The following is a 20,642-nucleotide window of genomic DNA, read 5'->3' on the forward strand; positions in this document are numbered from 1 at the left end:
CTGTCTTATGTCAATGATTTACTATTGTTTCATTTTGCATGTTTTGACTTCCAGAATAATTATGTTATGGTATATCATATTATTCAAACTATCCACAGTTGATCATACTTTGGAAGTAGGTATTGAAATAAGACTGTCATGAATTGGGTTTGTAGATTTGTCTGAATTGTATTAGACATAGCAATTGTTGCTGCAACATTCATGAGTGCTCATAAGTTCTTAGTATTGGAATCAACCCACACTCACTTGTATCACTTCATGGAATTCATCTCGAGTGATCGTGAGACAGTAATATCGTATAAGTCTTCAAACCAAGAGATTTGAGTTGTTGACTATGAGTTGGTTGTTCAATTATAGTACGAAAACGCATCAGTAACATGATGTTATAAAACATGCTACTGTGTACGATTTGATGATTAGTTAGTACAAGCATATGAGTCGAAGTTTATCTGTTCCTTTTAGTTCTTGGAGGATTAAAAGTGATATCTTGGGCCCCTCGATGATTTTGTTTTGACTTATGTGTCGGGCCCGATCAGAACTGAATTGATGTGTTCGATTAAGTTCTATGTCAAACAAATCGGAAATCGGGAAACAAACTGTTGGACAATGAGTACGACATTGTTCCATGTATTTGTCCGGCTGATATCTTGAACAGAGGATTATATGATCACTTATCTAAAATGGCACAACTCAGTTCCGCGAGACTTTGAAAGAGCTACGATTGCTGGTCGTATCCTGAAGTCATACTTACAACTATAGTTATTAGACTTATCCAAGTGGGAGACTGTTGGATAAGGTGTCTAAGTCCATAACTATATTTGGTATGTACTTGACCCGATTTGGCATGGTTCATTTGGGTTGCATGGCATCAGAACAATTTGGATAGACTTTTGTGAGAAGAGGATATTTATGGTTTATTAATATATTATAAGTTCTAATATACTAATATGAATTATTTAATTAGTATTGATCAAGAATTAGTTTGGAATTAATTTTGTGATCAAAAGAGACTAATTAAATAAATGGGGATTAATTTGGTAAATCATTCATTCTTGTATAGTGGGCTTATGATCCATAGTTCTTCATGTTGGGCTAAACCCATGTGGTTAACCATGGATACTCCATGGAGGTTAAAACCCATGGATCATGAGGAATATGGAAAGGCATGAGTTACATGGTGTAACCCTAATGTGCACACTATATAATGAAGCCTCATCCAAGCAAAATCGGCAATAAGACATACACAAGTGAGGGCCAGTCGATTTTGGTTGGATGAGGCTTCATTATATACTGTGCACATTAGGGTTACACCATGTAACTCATGCATTTCCATATTCCTCATGATCCATGGGTTTTAACCTCCATGGAGTATCCATGGGTAACCACATGGGTTTAGCCCAACATGAAGAACTATGGATCATAAGCCCACTATACAAGAATGAATGATTTACCAAATCAATCCCCATTTATTTAATTAGTCTCTTTTGATCACAAAATTAATTCCAAACTAATTCTTGATCAATACTAATTAAATAATTCATATTAATATATTAGAACTTATAATATATTAATAAACCATAAATATCCTCTTCTCACAAAAGTCTATCCAAATTGTTCCGATGCCATGTAACCCAAATTGACCATGCCAAATCAGGTCAAGTACATACCAAATATAGTTATGGACTTAGACACCTTATCCAACACCTTATCAACCAGGAATCTATAGGGTTCCGATGCAGATATTTATGGTTTTTCTTACAAGCGGTTTTTTGGGGATAAAAAATCAGTAACCCTATAGATTCCTGGTTGAATCGGTCCAATCGGCTGGTCCGATATGGTTTTCAAAACACTATCTGCAACCTTCGAATCTTCTAAAGTAAATTAACCTAACGCTTCTAATGTCCTTCCCTTTGACTTTTGCACCGAACCAACTCCTCTTTGTAGCTTATAATCTCGAGAATCTACGCATCTCGAGATTTTTCTGTTTTTAAGCTTTCATTGTCATGTTGATGAGTTGTAAACATTATTTGTCTCTTGCTATAATGTTTTCTAGCCCCTTTCCAAGCTGAGATCTTGGTTGGAGAGTTAGAATCAAGAAAAACAAGTTTATATAGCTTTTAAACTTCTCATAATCTTAGGTTTCGAGATTCTTGTGTTCTTCAAATGTTGTTGTCAAGTTTTATGAGTTATAACTCTTGTCAACCTTCTCTAATGATGTATTTTACTTCTGTTAGCACTTAAAGTCAAGTATGGTTCGTTAGAATCATGGTAATTGCCTCAAATGCTTGCAAAATCTCAAAAAACACGCAAATATTTCAGGATGCTTTGGTGATAAATGAGTTCGATCTTCTTTTTGTCAAAGTTTGTTAATCTGTTTTTACACCTGGATTAGGTTGCTAGGATTAATACTTAGCTTCCTTAACTTTGCTTGGTATTTGTTGATTTCTAGACCAAGAAAATAACATCTTTTTATCCCTATTTTTCCCTAAACACCCTAGAGCCGAAGAGGTCCACTTTTGAATGTTCTTGGTCCATGAAAGTTGATTTCAAACTAAGTTTTATGAATAAAGCACAACTCATACCACATTTTACTAGTTTAATTGAATGTGAGTATTTAAAAAAAGAAATAAGTCCCAGTTTAGAGTTTTGTGTGTGTTTGGTTTGTGACCTAAAAATATGTATGGAAACACACATACCTTAATACTTGTATACAAACATAAATAAAATACATGTTACGTATTATCAAGAAATAATCTAAATAAAGTTATTGGTTTGAGACGTAAATGCTCAGAGAGAGGAAAAGCTCATCTAACTCATGTCAGTAGGGTTGTTAAGATTCCACTTTAATTCAGGTGAGTTTTCTCACTATACTTTGTATTGTAGTATATCTCCTTATGTGTAGGAGGTTGGTATGTTGTAGTGATATGTTAGATTGGTAGATCTGTTATGATTATCTATGTTTGTTGGTTATTTTTTTATGTGTATATGTCGAAATAATGTGGTTGGTTTGAGGCGGTCCTACTTTGTGTTGTAGGCCAACAAACCCAGGAGTGGTCCAACTTTATGCTGCAGGCTTGGGAGCGGTCGACTTTATGATGTAGGCTCGGGGGTGCAGGGGCGGAACACAAGCATTCCGACCAAGGGGGCCGAAACCAATGTTTTAGAAACTGATTTGAATCGGCCGGTTGGACTGGAACTGAGGAAGTGAGCGGTTCAACTATCACTGGTGTTATACATATTTCTAAACCGGAACACTAGCAGTTTTACAAAAAATCGTTTGAACCGATTTTTAAAACATTGGCCGGAACCACAACTTTAAATTATAGTTAATTACCTCATGATTGTTACTAATTTCTTAGTGTTAAAGATTTATATAAGCAAATATATTTTAAGGTGGCCTTTCAACCAAAATCGACTAATTATGTCTGTGACTCGGTCTTATAACTATAAAATATATTAATTGTTTGAGATATTATTACCCATAACTAATAAATAAATAAAACATACAAATACATAAACAATATGCTATATAGAGATATAAAGAGATAAAAGAATGTTTTTTATGGTTTCAAGGCACTTGATAGTCTGATACAAGGACTTGAAGACTTTTTATATTTTCTAAGCAAAGTAGGCGTCTATATCACTAAACAAAGGTTGCCAATTTAAAGACATAAAAACAAAATGAAATTGCAACTCTATCAAAGTTCAAACGGATATCTAAAAGAAGAGAAGGAGAGGCAAGGTGACTTGTGAAGGAGATCTGTAGATCCGAAAGACTGTAGAAAAGCCAAGACGATGAAAGGCGGAATCGTCAAGATGAGAACATGGGTGACCTTGAGGAACGGTTTCCGGCCAACTAAGGATGAGAATGAGATGGTGACTAGAGGCAACATCTAGCGTGAGGGTTTAGGAGTTTTTAACTTTTTTTTTTTGAAGATTTGTTTGCTTAAGTTTTTGTGTGTTCTATATAAGTTAAATATAGATTTTGAAGATGATTAAAATCTGTTAGTTTTTTTTTTTTTGATAGATAGGGTTTAGATTTTCCATGGTCCAGTTAGTTTTGAATTAAAGATTTGGATAATCATCATGAATATATTTTTTGATCAAATACTTTATAAATTTTATATTTTCATCTTGTCTCCTCTCGATGCTGCTGATTGTCCTCTTATATTTTCTGTTTAAATTCAATTTTTGGTATGAACTAATGGGATCCTTACTATATTAAGGCTGATAACCTGGGGCCTTAAAGGTTCCGCCCCTGGGGGTGGTCTATTCTTGTGTTGTAAGCCTAATGTGCATGCATTGTATATGTATTTGGTTTGTGGGGGTATTTTGGGGTATCTTACTAAGTTTTGACTTATAATTGTTGATTTCAATGTTTTCAGGTATTTTTGATGACCCGGGCAAAACGAATGCATGATTGCAATCATCCTCCTTTTATTTTATGTTTCGAGAGATTGTTGATACTCTGCTTTTCTATGGATTTGATTTGAAAACAAATGTTGATTATCTTATGGCTTTATAAAAATGTTTTATTAAAAATGAAAATTTTTATCATGGTTTTTGAGATGTTACAATGACGACGTTGTGTAGAATAATTATAATCCTACAACAGCTAATGCTCTTGTTCCTACCCGTCTCGTTTTTCCTAATTAAAAAAAATAATATCTCATAATTTTATATTTTATTAGAAGGATTGAGTATTTAAAACAAATTCACAGGTATGTAGTCAATCGGTTATAGGTTGGTTTTTTCAATAGGAGATAAATTGATGATAAATAAAATAGATACCATAAAAAGTAAAATATTAATGAATAAAAACAAATTTATAATGCATATTATATGATATGCATATATGTAATAAGTGTTTATTTATTAAAAAAAACAACCAAAATCACTAAAATTACGGCGAAGGGGACATTCAACAATGCAACTCAATGAAATTTATAGAAAATTTCCTCATACACAAATGAACGTAGGTGTATTTATACCAAAGAGAGGTAAGCCATAGAAACTTAAAATGAAATAATTTTGCTTGGGCATTGCCACTTGAAAAATAGGCAATTTTTCTTTTGTTTCCAATCAACATCTATTAATTTCAGCAAATAGGAAAAAAAAAAATACTCTACTAATCCTATACTATGTATGGACCATTTTACCCCATCACGCTACCCTTTTTATTATTTTCTATCAATATTTTCTCGAGCTATAGCATATATGCAATGTTACATATCTCATTTGTCATTTTATACTGCACGCCATAAAACAAAATGGGGACTACAAAATTCCAAGTAAAAGTAGCATAACAATTCCGTAATTGTTTAATTTATTTTTCATATAACGATACGTCTAGAGTGGAAAGAGCCCAAAATTCAAGTATCCAACGTCACATATCTAAGTTAAATAGTAAATATTGTTAAAACCTATACAATATAAGTTGATAGTTTTAATTTTAAACAATAATTATGTCATCACAACTATGTGGATTATCGGCTCATTTTGACGGTTGCAATCCGGAGAATATAATGGAGTTTCTCGATTTTCACCATCGTTACTTGTTAACAGCTCTGCCTTTTTTGCTTCTTCTTCCCAATCTACCCTCCCTACCACATATAACATCAGCCCAGCACAACAAACTTGGGCCGAAAGCAAGCCCACCCAAAGCCCAACAAATCCAACCCTAAGCCCAAACCCAAGCCCAACTGCTACAGGCATTCCAATCATATAAAATGCCCCTAAGTTCATATTGGCTGCGGTGGCGGGGCGGGCGATACCACGCACCACCCCACATCCAACAGTCTGTGGATTGTTTCCGAGCTCACATAGCCCAATGATCGGTAGGGCAACTGTTGTTAACCCTAAAATATTTGAATCATTCGTGAACATTTTCCCCCATGTTTTTCTCATTGATGTAGCAAATATCATTGCGGATAGGCCCATTAGGCCTGCCAAGAAAATGGAAACTAAGGCTGCGATTCTGGCTTTATCGGGTCGGTTTGCTCCGAGCTCATTTCCTACTCGGGTTGAAACTGCAAGCCCTAGAGACGATGGAAAAACATAGAGAAATGCAGTTATCTGAATTAGTACGCCCATTGACGCCACTGTGGCCCGCGGGTCAACAAGGAGCCCGCAGAGTACGATCATGATCTCGTACCACCACCACTCAAGACATACCGAGACACAACTCGGTGTTGCCAACCTAATCAGTGGTTGCCACCCGGTCAAACATTCACGGGTCGGGTTGCTCCATGTAGGTAAATGCAACTTGGTCCACCAGATGTAAATGACCAACACAACCAAAACAACAAAATTGGAGGCTGAGGACGCGGTGGCGACACCCACCAAACCTAAGTGATACCGCCAAACGAGGATGTAGTTCAGAGGTAGTTGTACTATTGTGCCAATAAGGGACGCGATTGTTACCGGGTAGGCGATGCCTTGAGCCCGAAGGTAAATTCGGGTTGGGTGGATAAACGAATTGGATACCAAGTCGGGTATGGAGAAAAATAGATACATGCGAGCCAAACGTGTGATGGAAGGGTCTTGATGTAAATATATCAAAATGTGTGACATATTTATCCAAAGAAAGGTTATGGGTATGGAGACAACAAGTAGGAAGATAACAGTGCGATGTAATGTAAGGGATGCAAGTTTATGGCGGTGGGCCCCAAAAGCTTGGGAACAAAGCGGCTCCATGCCAAGCGCTAAGCCTGATAAAACAGAGTAGCCGGTGATGTTAGCGACTGCTATGGCTAAAGCTCCGGCGGCTAGCTCTGTGTCACCAAGGTGGCCGAGGAATAACATGGAGATGATGGATCGTGTGTATAGGATAAAAGACGTAAGGGCTATTGGTGATGATAGCTTAAATAATGCTTTAGTTTCATGGATGACCTGTGAAGGTGTAGGGATATGTCGGCATTCAAGGATTTTGGTTATTTGAAGTAGTGATGTCGGCGACGACAACGGCGTTAGTGGTTGATGATCGGAAGTTGGAATGGAGAAGGTGATGGATGATGGAGCGTATGAAGTAGACATAGTGAGTGTGAAAATGAGGGTTTTCTCTTCTCTTTCTTCACTCTGTGGTTGTTTTTGTGTAAAGATGAGGCAAATATTGGTATGATTTAGGTTTTTCTTTGCATCTTTAGAGGAGACAGTGATAGGGGGTATAAATAGGGTGAGTGTGACTGTGTGAGTGTATTTTTTTTCTACTTTTTTTTTTTTTTTTTTAAATGGCGGGCGGGGAACGGGGTTTGGAGGTGGTCCTTTTTGAGATGGTGAAACTGTTCATACTTAAATTAGATTTCATTCACGCTAATTAGATTTATTTATTTTGATATGATTGTTAGTTATATAAGATGTTTTAATTCTGTAAAAATATTTAATATCTAGTATATAAAATTGTTAGAACTATAATTTCTGCTACTGTGAAAGATAAATTTATCCAAAACAGAAAATTTTCATTACAGAAGTAATATGTCATTTAAAAAAAAATGTATTTGGCTTGCAGCATAAATGTCTTTATCAAAAATGGAAATCAAAATTGTGAACAGCAGTTCATAAGACAAATTTGTACTATTTGTGCTGAGGACTCGTTCAAGTAGGTTTTCCCACTTCAAGGAACATGTTCCACAACACCCTGCAACCCGACATCGCCACTCATTCCTAATTTTTAGAAAAATAGAAAAAAAAATTATGTATAATTAGTTGATAAAAGTTAATTTGATATGCTTTTATTTAATCTTCACAAACAAATATATACTCGATAATTATTTATCTTAAATTATGTAAAATGACGTTTACTTAGATTTCTTCCTACACAATTTCGACCATTTTCATCATTTTTGTATGAGTTGCATTATGTGATCGATGAACACACGCATAACTGAGTTATTTTATTATTATTTTTAATGTAGAATTTGCATATTTTATCATTTCAAAAAATAACGGACCATTAACGTTGTCTTGAATTTACTCATATTATAACATGTATGACACAATTTCTTTACAATTTTGGCCAAGTTTTATATTTTATTACAAACCATATATATTTTTTTATAAAATAAATTTTCTCCATCTCCTTTTATAATTTTGATTTTATATATTTTTTGAAAATTAGTTGTTTTCATAAAATTATCTTTTTGCAACTTAATTAGTGTTTGTATAAATTCTTTTATATAAAATTAGTTTTTACACAATTAGTTTTTTTATAAATATTTTTTTTTGTTTACAGCGTTTTTCACATATTGGTTTTGATGCACGTTTTTTTCATATATTTTCTTCTTAATTATAAATTTAATTTCCAACTTATTCTTTTATATATTCATATAAAGTTGTAAAAATATATAAATATCAACTTTTTATACATTCCTTTTATATATATATATATATATATATATATATATATATATATATATATATATATATATATATATATATATAGGCTTACGTTATTTTGGTTTTACTAACTATTGTGTGCCAGAATGCACATATCTGGACCACCGGATGAAAAGAATCAACAATCATGATCTGAGAGTCTATGATATTACAATATGGTAGCATGTATCATATAATCACAAAAATTTTAGCAAAAAGGTATTTTGGTCAATTAACCTATTTTAAAAAAGGAAATTTCAGATTTTAAGGGATCATTAATTCCCTTATTTTTAAAAATCTGAATTTTTTAAATTAATTCTAATTAAATTTTAATATTATTTTTAATAATAACCGATTTTATTCTGTCGGAATGACAAAAAGTCAACAATAAACTAGTAAATATATTTGCGGTTTTATTCATGTAGAATATGGTTTCATTCAAGATATTTTTTATATTAAACATGCTTAAAGAATTATACAAAATATTATCAAGAATAACATTTTTTCCAAGGAATACAAATTTTATTCTTTTAGAATCACTATTTACATTCATCCGTAAAGAATAAGACTATAAACAATTATTACATTCATTCTAAAAAAAATTATGACAAACAATGATTTAAGGATTACATTTACTCTTAAAGATTAAAACTAAAAATTGTTAAAAAAGAAAAAAAAAAACATCAAAATCAAACAAAAACACTAATCCATTCCGAAAGAATATTATTGTTAAGAAACAATTTATAAATTCTGACAGAATACATTCTGCTAAATGCACTATTGTTTTCCATGTTTCCTTCATTTTCCACATTAATGGCAACCTCTTCAAAACCTAAATCCACAAAGAAAACATAATCATCTTTCATATATTAAAAATTTTAATGCATTAAATAGAATAAAACAATAAATTCCGATAAATTCTAACAGAATGCATTTATATAAATAAATTCGGGATATTTCTAGAAAAGTCCCAATATTTTTGGCAAATTTTTAATAAAGTCCTACATTTTATTTTTTGAATAAAAAAGTCCTCACTTTTTTATCTTTTGAATAAAAAGCCCAAGAAACCGGCTAATTTATTCACTTTAGTCCTTTTTGACCTCTTCAGCAGGTCATGGGACCAAATTGTTAATTTTTTGAAAATAATGAGACTTTTTTGCTGATTTCGTCAAAAATTTTATATAATGTATAAACACATTTTTTACATATCTATATCTATTTTTACGTATTTGTGTATTTTTTTATGTTTTTATATGTATATATTTATGTATTTTTATGTATTTTAAATGTATAAACGTATATTTTTACTTATTTATATGTATTTTTAACCATTTTACATTTTTTATGTATTTTTAAGTGTTATTTTTTATGTATTATGTATTTATATATATTTCTACGTATTTATGTATTTTTTTAAAGCTATTTTTATAGATGTTTATGTATCTTAAATGTTTAAACGTATTTTTTACGTATTTATATATATTTTAAAGTATTTTACATATTTTTTATGTATTACGTATTTATGTATTTTTTTAAGTGTTTTATATAGATATTTTTGTATATTTATGTATTTTAAATGTATAGACGTATTGTTTTACTTCTTTATATGTATTATTTAAGTATTTTACATATTTTTTGTGTGTTTTTAAGTGTTTTTTATGTATTATGTGTTTATATGTATTTTTGCGTATTTATGTATTTTTTAGTTTTCTTATATAGATGTTTATGTATTTTTATGTATATTAAATGTTTAATTGTATTATTTTTACGTGATTAAACATTTAATATACATAAAAATACATAAACATCTATATAAGAAAACTAAAAAATTACATAAATACGCAAAAATATATATAAATACATAATACATAAAAAAAACACATAAAACACACAAAAAATATGTAAAATTCTTAAAAAATACATATAGATGTGTAAAACAATACGTTTATACATTTAAAATACGTAAATATACAAAAACATCTATATAAAAAACTTTAAAAAAATACATAAATACGTAATACATAAAAAAAATATGTAAAATACTTAAAAATAGATATAAATACATAAAAAAATACGTTTATACACTTAAAATATATAACATCTATATAAAAAGCTTTAAAAAAATACATAAATACGTAAAAATATATAGAAAATACATATAAATACATAATACATAAAAAATAACACATAAAAATACATAAAAAAATATGTAAAATGGTTAAAAATACATATAAATAAGTAAAAAAATACGTTTATATATTTAAGATACATAAAAATACGTAAATATATACATATAAAAACATAAAAAATACAAAAATATGTAAAAATAGATATAGATATGTAAAAATATGTTTATACATGATATAAAAATTTTGACGAAATCTGCAAAAAAAAGTCCCATTATTTTCGAAAAATTAACAATTTAGTCTCATGACCTGTTGAACAGGTAAAAAGGGCTAAAGTAAATAAATTAGCCGGTTTCTTGGGCTTTTCTATTCAAAAGGTGAAAAAGTCGGGACTTTTTTATTCAAAAAATAAATTTTAGGACTTTATTAAAAAATTGCCCAAAATATTGAGACTTTTTTGGAGATATCCCAATAAATTCTAACAGAATACATTACAGAATGCACTTAAATCATAGTCTTTTCTTCTATATGCATAAACATTCTAAAATATGTATAAATGTATTCTGTCAGAATTATTTGCAACACATGGTTTATGTAATATTTATATTCTCATAGAATGAACATGTGTTTGCATTCTGATATGAAAAAAAAATCATCAGCTTAACCCTTTTCATGCAAATTCTGACAGAATGCCAGCTTCACCCTTTTCATCAAAGACAAATTTAGAACAATCAAGTATCAAGAACAAATGGAAAATCAAGAACAATCTATCATTATTTAAGTCGGATTCTAAATTACAAAATCAACTTGAATGATGGATATTTAAAATTAAAGAAGAATGAGAGCACAGTGGGCATACTAGTGAAATCAGAAATCAACAGGAAGGATAACCGGAAATCAAAGAATCGAAAATCAGTGAATAAATCAAATGGAAGATCCATGTGAAGAAACGTAAATCAGTAACATTCAAAGGAAGAATTGCAAGCAATCAAGAAGTAGAAGAATAGAAAATCAAATACTGCAGGGAAAAAATCGCAAAACCTTTCATGGGAACGGGAAAGATCGAGACTCGCAGAATTGCATCATCGTTGGTTCGATTACACACACAAGAATTGCATCATCGTTGGTGCAGATTGCATCTCTGCCCCTCATCTCTTCCAGAATCGCAAGTTAGATTAGTTTACCTCTCCTCGACAACATATGAAGATGATGACGTTGGTGATCGACGATGGTATTGGGCGGCAATGGTTGTCAGACTTGGTGAGGGGAAACAAGGAACACGACAATGTTGATGGTGATGAATGGCCGTTGTTTTTGTAGGGTTAACAAACAAATTACCCTAATTTAAAGGATATTAAATGTTTTAAATATTTACCATAATTAAGTGTGCCAAAGTTACTATTACACCTTTTTATGATTTATTATTGAATTTTATTTTTCTTAATTTTGATTGGTTGCTAGAGGCACACAATACTTATTGAAAACATTTGAACCTATATATATATATATATATATATATATATATATATATATATATATATATATATATATATATATATATATATATATATATATATATATATATATATATGGGAGGGCTCATGCGAAAACACATATATTATGTGAAAATGAAAACAACCTATTAGGATTTGACACATCACCCACATATAATTTTTAAATTATAAATTTACAAGAAGGTTAAAAGGGTATACTTGTAATTTAAAAAACTTCCTGATTTGTAACTTCTATAATCGGTTATGTCCATCTAAGAAACTGTAAGTTGGTTTTTTTCTACATAATTATATGTGCATTAGTTATGCCTACTATGATTCCTTCATAAAAACAATTTAATAATACAGTTGAAAAAATTTATCCTTTTCCGTTTAATCATAAATTATTACAAATTTGTCTTCTTAAATCTTTATGTTTTCTTCCATTTTTTTAGCTCGATCTTAATATCCTCAAATACTTATTTGAATATCATTTCTTTATATAACACTTAAATTCAACATAATTTCAAAGAATATAACACTAAATTTGATTTATCCAATAAAATTTTACATTGTTGGTGATCAGAATAAATAACAATACAAAAGGTCATTCATTCATGGTTAACACATATTAAAAAAAAATAAACACAGTAAATAAATATATATTAACTAAGTCCCCATTATGCATTAACCAGTCCAGCCTGCAGCAATTGCATAAAGATCCCCATAACCATTTACTTCCTCGAGGTTTGCATGATGTACTCAGCATAAAAATCCCTACAACCAAGACAAAATCAACATTTTTTTATCAACAATTAATCAATCATGCCATAAATAAAAATTATAAATATACATAATCACTAGGTTCAGTTTTGAATCTTCTTGGATATCAGATTTTATCACCTCCAAGTGATGGCCTAATATAGTGATTTCCCATATCCGGATTTCCCAAATCATTATAAACATCCTAATCATAGATTCGATCTGATAGCTTTCTGATTATATCCCCATCACCTCTTAAATCTTTAAGGTCATTTTCTCTTAAAGACTTTAATCCTAATGGAGTTTCATTAGGCAGATATGGCTGCAAATAGGAAAAAAGAATGTTATAGTTTTGATCAATGAAAGCGAAAGCTTGGAATCCAAATTGGGTATCTTTTTAAGACCAGGAATATTCAAATTATGATAAGTCATCGGATGGAAATTTAAGGTTCGACTTTGAATGTTTGAATCTTGACATTTTTTATTTGGGTTTGGATTCTTTTGTTGCTGGTGTTTTCATGTTGAATAATAACGAGCTAAATAATCAATATTTGACTAGGAATGTATGTGGGAAAAGTGTTGAATTTACCTGACTAGAGAAGAAAATTATGGGTTTTCGATGATCTTTGGTGGATTGAACCCAAGAATTACAGGGGAAATGAACAGGACCACATGCAAATCCTTCAATGGTGACAGTCTCCAAGAAGAACTTGCTTTGGTGCTTATTGGTAATGTGTTGGATATAGTGTCTAAGTCCATAACTATATTTGGTATGTACTTGACCCGACCCGGCATGGTCCATTTGGGTTGCACTTCACCCGAACAATTTACGGATAATCTTTTGAGAATAGTATAAGTTATGATTTATTAATATATTATAAGTTCTAATATATTCATATAAAATCATATTATTTAATTAGTATTGATCTATAATTAATTTAGAATTAATTTAGAGATCAAAAGTATGACTAATTAAATATGGGCTCTTGTATTTATATAGTGTGGGCTAATGCTTATTTGGAATGGGCTAGGCTTGCATGGAAAGTCCATGGATACTCCATGGAGCTTTAACCCATGGATCTCATGGAATGAAAAGACATGGGTATTAGGGTTTACATGGATGTAACCCTAATCCACCACACTATATAAAGGAGGCTTTGGTTCTTGAAATTGTACTAGTTGATGTGTGTAAACTAAGAGGGCCGATTTCAAGAAGTTTGTGACTATTCTCTCAAGTTTCCAAGTTTGTGGTGATTTGTGACTTCCATTTGAGGCATCCACATTATTGGTGCTAGGCTCTCAAACTCCAAGCAATCAACTACTACTACAAGGTAAGTAATTTTACTAGTTTTATTTGATTCAAGTACCCCATGCCATGCTAGTTAGGATAAGAACCTTGGAAAAATAATTATTTGCATGTATCTTAGTCAAACATAGATTCAAGGTTTCTAGGGTTGCATGTACACCATAGGAGTGTTAGAATGCTGAAATCCCATCAGTGGTATCAGAGCTTGGTTTGTTTATTTGATACTTGATGCAAAAAAAAAAAAAAAAAAAAAAACTTGAAAATCAAAGTTTTGTTCAAAAGCTCGTATCAAAATTTCAAGTTTTGTATACGTACTTACGATTCTTGAAATTTTTGATATGAACATTCATAAACATATGAGTTTAGAAGATCATAGAAATTATGTGCTAATAATTGATTAGATTAATTCTTGATCTTTATGTGTTTTAATGGAGTCCATAACTAGTTCTTAAGTTATGGATAACCAAAAGTCACATTTATAAATAACCATTAAAAGAACACATAGGTTACAAAAAATAAAGAGTCTTCGTTTTTAATAACCATTAACTCATAAGTTATGAGAAATGAAAAGTTTTGAAAGTTTACAAAACTTGCCCTCAAGTTTTGGAACATGTAAAGTCATATTAAAAACTTTAGTTCCAACCCCTAGAATTTTAAAAGTTAAAATTCAACCCTTATACTTTATAATATTATAAGTTTAATAATATTTATATATGTATAAGATCAAGTCGTCTTACCGCTAGTACGCCTCATTCACGAAGCCGGTCCATAAGGGGGGTATAAGGTTGTTGCCTATAAAATGGCAACTTAATGGATGTCCACTCTCACCCACCGCTTCCTTGATCGGTGGAGGGTCGTTAGCCGAACGGGTAGGACAACGACTTATAAATTCTCATTAAAAGTATAATGATAATACTAAAGTAACTAAACTTTATTGAATTCCCAATCTTAGTTATTTTAGGAAAATGTGAATAAGGTGCTAATCCATGAAATTACACTTTACACTTTGTTTAAGTCGTTAGTGGAGCGTGTGTGGTTAACCGGCACACTAACTTGAACTTAACAAGGTAGGTAAAGGGTGACTTAATGCTTATCATAGTATCGATGGAGCGTGTGTGGTTAACCGGCACATCGATTGAGGGGTAATACATTAAGGGTACCAAGTAATTTGCATGGTTACTTCACACCTTGTTTTGTGATCCTCGGCATCCCAGTCACAAAACTTGAAGGGCACACTCGAGATTGAAACATGTCATTGAAGAAAGTTCAATGAATCTCAAAGAATCTAGGAGTTTCTAAACCAATTAAAACCTAATTAAATATTTTGTTTTTCATGGTGGAAATTGGTGAATCGTCATTCACCTACCTTCAAATATCTTATAGCTTAGATTACGGCATCCCTCTTCTAAGTTATAAAATATTGTGTTGGGTCCTAGCCTTAATATTACATTTTGGTGTTTTGTTAAGGACTATCTCTATATCTAATCTAATCTATTCCCTCTTCTTTTCAGATGTCTTCCAATAACAATGCTTCTGGATCAAACCCTACTAGCTCCTTCTCTCTCATGAATCTTTGTGGGAGAGTCATCTTTGATGGGTCCAACTTTACAGATTGGATCAGAAACATCAGGATGGTCACTCGGTATGAGAACAAAGAATATGTTCTCGACAAGGAGTTGAAGGTACCCGAGCCAACTGCTACTCCTGAAGAGCTTGCTGAATATGAGGTACATGAAAGAGATGCTACAAAAGTGGCATGCATCATGATGGCCACCATGACAACCGAGCTCCAAAAGTCCTATGAGGACTATTATCCTTTTGAGATGCACCAGGACTTGATGGACCGCTACCATCAAAGTGCTCGTCAAGAGCGATATGAAATAATCTCCTCCATGATAACAACCTGAATGAAGGATGGTGAACCCATCACGGGCCACATGCAGAAAATGCAAAGGTATGTGGACCGTTTACTGAAGCTGAATGTGAACTTCCCTGAGAAGTTAGCAATAGACATCATTTTGCACTCCTTGCCATCGTGTTATGATCAATTCCGCATGACATATCACATGAACAAGGAAGAAGTCACCCTCAGCAAACTTCAAGGACTCTTGAAGACCGCCGAAAGTGGTCTAAAGGGTAAGTCGGTTGTTACTACTCCTACTCCTACTCCAACTGCGGCCAATGTCTTGGCAATCGGGCATGGCAAAGGGAAGAAGAGAAAGAACCCTTCTAAGGGTACCAAGGGTAAGACCCTTGAAGGCTCCTCTTCAAGCAAAACCAAGAAAGGTTTTGTCACTCCTTCTGCTAACCCTAATGAGGCTGAATGCTTCTATTGCCATGAAAAGTCGCACTGGAAGCGAAACTGCCCAAAGTACCAGCAAGATTTGAAGGATGGGAAAGTAAAACCCAACCATGCAGGTATATACACTATATTGTCTAATAACTCACCTCATTCTAAGTCTTGGGTCCTTGATACAGGTTGTGGTATTCACATATGTTGTGATTTGCAGGGACTAAAAAGAAGTGAGAATGTAGAGCAGGGAAAGATAAACTTGATCATGGGAAACAGGAAAGCTTCACCTGTCACCAAGATAGGAGTTTATTCATTAGTGCTAAATAGTGGGTTTACATTAGATTTGAATAAATGTTATTATTCGCCAGAAATGGCAAGAAATGTTATTTCCTTTCATGCATTGTATAAACAAGGTTTTACCTTTTATTTTGATAATAATAATGGTAGTATTGATGCTTTCTTTAATAATGTTCTTTATTTTAAAGCATTACCTTGTGATGGCGTGTATGAAATTGTATCTGTTGTAGATAATCTAGGAAATAATGTATTGTGTATTAACTCTTCCACTAGCTTAGATAAAGCATCCTTATGGCATTGTCGTCTTGGACATGTAAGCAAGAAACGCATAGGCCAACTTCAAAAGGATGGAGTCTTGGAGTCATTTGACCTAAAGTCAGATGATAGTTGTGAATCTTGTTTGCTTGGTAAAATGACAAAGTCACCTTTTACTGGCACTTGTGGTAGGGGTGAAGGTTTGTTGGACCTCATACACACGGATGTGTGTGGACCCTTCAGAACCGCCACAAGATATGCTAATCGGTTCTATGTGACTTTTACTGATGATTTTAGTAGATATGGATATGTCTACCTAATCAAGCATAAGTCATAAACCTTTGAGAAATTCAAAGAGTTTAAGCAAGAAGTGGAGAATCAGTTGGGCAGGAACATTAAGATGATTCGATCCGATCGTGGTGGTGAGTATCTTAGTACTGAGTTCCTTGACTATCTTAAGGAATGTGGGATTGTCTCACAATTGACACCTCCTAGGACACCACAGTTGAATGGTGTAGCTGAGAGGCGCAATCGGACCTTGTTGGACATGGTTCGTTCCATGATGAGTCGAGCTTCGCTACCAATCTCATTTTGGGGGTATGCCTTAGAGACTGCCGCCCATATCCTTAATCTAGTCCCTACAAAGAAGGTTGCCAAAACACCTCACGAGGTGTGGACTGGAAAAGTTCCCAATCTAGACCACATCAAGATTTGGGGTTGCGAGGCTTTCGTGAGACGCGAGACTCACGATAAGCTCGAACCCCGAAGCGAAAGGTGTATTTTCATCGGCTACCCACAGAAATCCTTTGGTTACATCTTCTACAGACCCAGTGATAATGTGGTATTTGTAGCAAGAAGAGGATTCTTTCGAGAGAGAGAATTCATGAGCCAAGGAGACAGTGGGAGGCAAATTGACCTTGAGGAAATTCAAGAGTCAAGTGGTGAAGGAACCTCAAACCCTAGCCCTCAACCTGAGGAGGAAACTCCTGTTGAGCCGACTGAAGAATCTATACCTCTGAGGCGTTCCACCAGAGTTAAGAATGCACCTGAGCATTATTATGGTTTTCATATTACTGTAGAAGGTGAGACACTTATCAGTGATAACACACTGGTAAATCTGGATGAGCCTAACAGCTACATGGAAGCCATGGCAGGCCCTGAGGCTGCTAAATGGAAAGAGGCTATGGATAGCGAGATACAGTCCATGTATGACAATCAAGTTTGGAACTTGGTTGAAAATGTACCTGATCGTAACATAGTTGGGTGCAAATGGATCTTCAAGAAGAAGACCGACATGGATGGTAATGTACACACTTATAAGGCACGACTGATTGCAAAGGGTTATTCTCAAACTCTGGGAATTGGTTATGATGAGACCTTTTCACCAGTGGCCAAGATTAAGTCTATTAGGGTTCTGTTAGCCATTGCTGCATTTCATGATTATGAAATATGGCAAATGGATGTCAAAAACCACTTTCCTTAATGGAAAGTTGGCTGAAGATGTTTACATGGTTCAGCCAGAGGGTTTTGTCAGTACAGAGTACCCCAGTAGAGTGTGTAAGCTCGAGAAATCCATTTATGGATTAAAACAGGCACCTCACAGATGGAATCTTTGCTTTGATGAGAAAATCAAAGAATTTGGCTTTTCAAGGAGTGAAGATGAATCTTGTGTCTATATCAAGGCTAGTGGGAGAATAGTCAGCTTTTTGGTACTGTATGTGGATGATATACTACTCATAGGAAATAACATCCCAACCCTGCAGGAAGTAAAGTCCTGGCTTGGGAAGTGTTTCGCTATGAAGGACCTTGGAGAAGCTGCCTATATCCTAGGGATAAGGATTTTGAGAAACAGGAGTAAAAGACTAATTGGACTTAGTCAAAGCACCTATGTGGACAAAGTGTTGAAAAGGTTCAACATGCATAACTCCAAGAAAGGAGAGTTACCCATCCAGAGTAACGCAAGATTGAGTAAGACACAAAGCCCTAGTACTGAGGCTGAGATAGCATAAATGAGTCGAATACCTTATGCTTCAGCTGTAGGATCGATTATGTATACTATGACGTGTACTCGACCTGATGTAGCCTTTGCTTTGAGCATGGTTAGCAGGTATCAGGGGAACCCTGGCAAGGCACACTGGACTGCGGTAAAGAATATCCTCAAGTACCTACGGAGGACTAAGGACTGGGTCCTTACCCTCGGTGGCAGTGAGGACTTGAGAGTTGTAGGGTACAATGATGCTAGCTTTCAGATTGACAGGGATAATTTCCGCTCTCAGTCGGGCTGGGTCTTTACTCTAAACGGAGGGGCAATTACTTAGAAAAGTTCCAAGCAGGAGACAGTGGCTGATTCCACTTGTGCATCAGAGTATATAGCAGCAAGCGAGGCAGCAAAGGAGGCTATATGGCTAAAGAACTTCATCGGAGACCTTGGAGTTGTACCAGCTATAAAGGAGCCAATGGAGATTTTCTATGACAGCAATAGTGCGGTTGCCTTAGCCAAGGAACCAAGAGATCATGGGAGATCCAAACACATTGACAGAAAATATCACTTCATCAGACATCGAATAGAAGAAGGAATCCTCGTGGCAAAGAGGGTATCATCGGATGAGAACCCAGCAGATCCCCTCACGAAGGGACTGACTCGGGCTAAGCATCTCCAGCATGCTCGGAGCATAGGGCTGAAGGATGATATTAGTTTTAGTAGTTAGATAATCTTGAAATTTGTAAAATGTAATTGACATTTGATGATAAATAAAAGCTGTTATTTATGAGTAAAGTGTTGCTATCTCTTGTCAATCGTTTACTATTATTTCTTTTTGCATGTTTTGACTTCCAGAATAATTATGTTATGGTTTATATCATATTATTCAAACTCTCCACAGTCGGTCATATGTTGGAAGTAGATATGAATCAAGAATGTCATGGGTTGGCTTGTAGAGGTCTAAGATGTTAGACAAAGCGGGGCTACATCACTCATGAGTGCTCATAAGTTCTGAGTATTGGATTCAACCCACGCTCACTTGTATCACTTCATGAAATTTATCTCGAGTGATCGTGAGACGGTAATATCATATAAGTCTTCAAACCTAGAGATATGATTTGTTGCCTATGAGTTGGTTATGCATTGATTGCACGAAAACGCATTGGTAACTCGATGTTATAAACCGTGCTTTTGTGTGTAATTCAACAAGTAGTAGAGCAAACATATGAGTCGAAGTTTATCTGTTCCTTCTAGGATTAGAAGCGATATCTGGGCCCCTCGATGATTTTGTTTTGACCTATGTACCGGGCCCGGTCAGAACTAAATTGATGTGTTCAGTTAAGTTCTATGTCAAACAAATCGGAAATCGGGAAACAAATGCTGGACAATAAGCAAGACCATGTTCCATGTATTTATCCGGCTGATATCTAGAACAGAGGATTATATGATCACTTATCTAAAATGGCGCTTCATAGTTCAACAAAGTTTAAAGAGCTACGATTGCTGATTGGTTCCTGAAGTCATACTTGCAACTATAGTTATTAGACTTATCCAAGTGGGAGACTGTTGGATATAGTGTCTAAGTCCATAACTATATTTGGTATGTACTTGACCCGACCCGGCATGGTCCATTTGGGTTGCACTTCACCCGAACAATTTACGGATAATCTTTTGATAATAGTATAAGTTATGATTTATTAATATATTATAAGTTCTAATATATTAATATAAAATCATATTATTTAATTAGTATTGATCT

At 33.6% G+C, this 20,642-nt stretch overlaps 1 pseudogene; it reads right to left on the reverse strand.

Annotated features, from left to right (window-relative positions):
* Nucleotides 1–5,463: 5,463 nt before the first annotated feature.
* LOC145131187 (protein DETOXIFICATION 51 pseudogene) lies at nucleotides 5,464–7,119 on the reverse strand (annotated as a pseudogene).
* Between the last annotated feature and the right edge of the window lie 13,523 nt (nucleotides 7,120–20,642).

The sequence above is a fragment of the Lactuca virosa genome, chromosome 8 (assembly GCF_052849685.1).
Source record: "Lactuca virosa cultivar CGN04683 chromosome 8, Lactuca_virosa_CGN04683_v6, whole genome shotgun sequence".
Lineage (NCBI taxonomy): Eukaryota > Viridiplantae > Streptophyta > Magnoliopsida > Asterales > Asteraceae > Lactuca > Lactuca virosa.